Raw genomic sequence first — 415 nt, 5'->3', positions numbered from 1 at the left:
TTCAATCGTAGCGGCGAGGAGAATAGACGGAGAATAGATCTCCGCGATTCGACTATTCTCTCCGCGTGCTTGTCGAACAACTGGTCTCTTTGGATTTTGGTCGCCGCCCCTCTCCCCCGAACTCCGCGTGATCAGCTCCTCGATCCATCGAATTTCCGCGGAGTCACGGGGGAGCCGCGTGGGCGCAGTTCAAAACAGCGCGCAAACAAGTCCACCGGCCGCCCCTTCCGGGCGCGTCGACGTAAATGCCAAACAAATATTTTCTAAATATTTATTTGTCATTAATTAATTAATTTTACGTTTAAGAAAATGATTTCAGTATACATTTTTTAAACGTTTATTAAATATTTTCTAAATATTTAATTGTCATTAATTTTACATTTTAAAAAATGAAAATTTTAGTATGATCGGAAGA

Source organism: Wasmannia auropunctata, unplaced genomic scaffold (assembly GCF_000956235.1).
Source record: "Wasmannia auropunctata unplaced genomic scaffold, wasmannia.A_1.0 LD336101.1, whole genome shotgun sequence".
In the NCBI taxonomy this organism is placed as follows: Eukaryota; Metazoa; Arthropoda; class Insecta; order Hymenoptera; family Formicidae; genus Wasmannia; species Wasmannia auropunctata.
Note: the sequence above shows the minus strand (reverse complement) of the source record.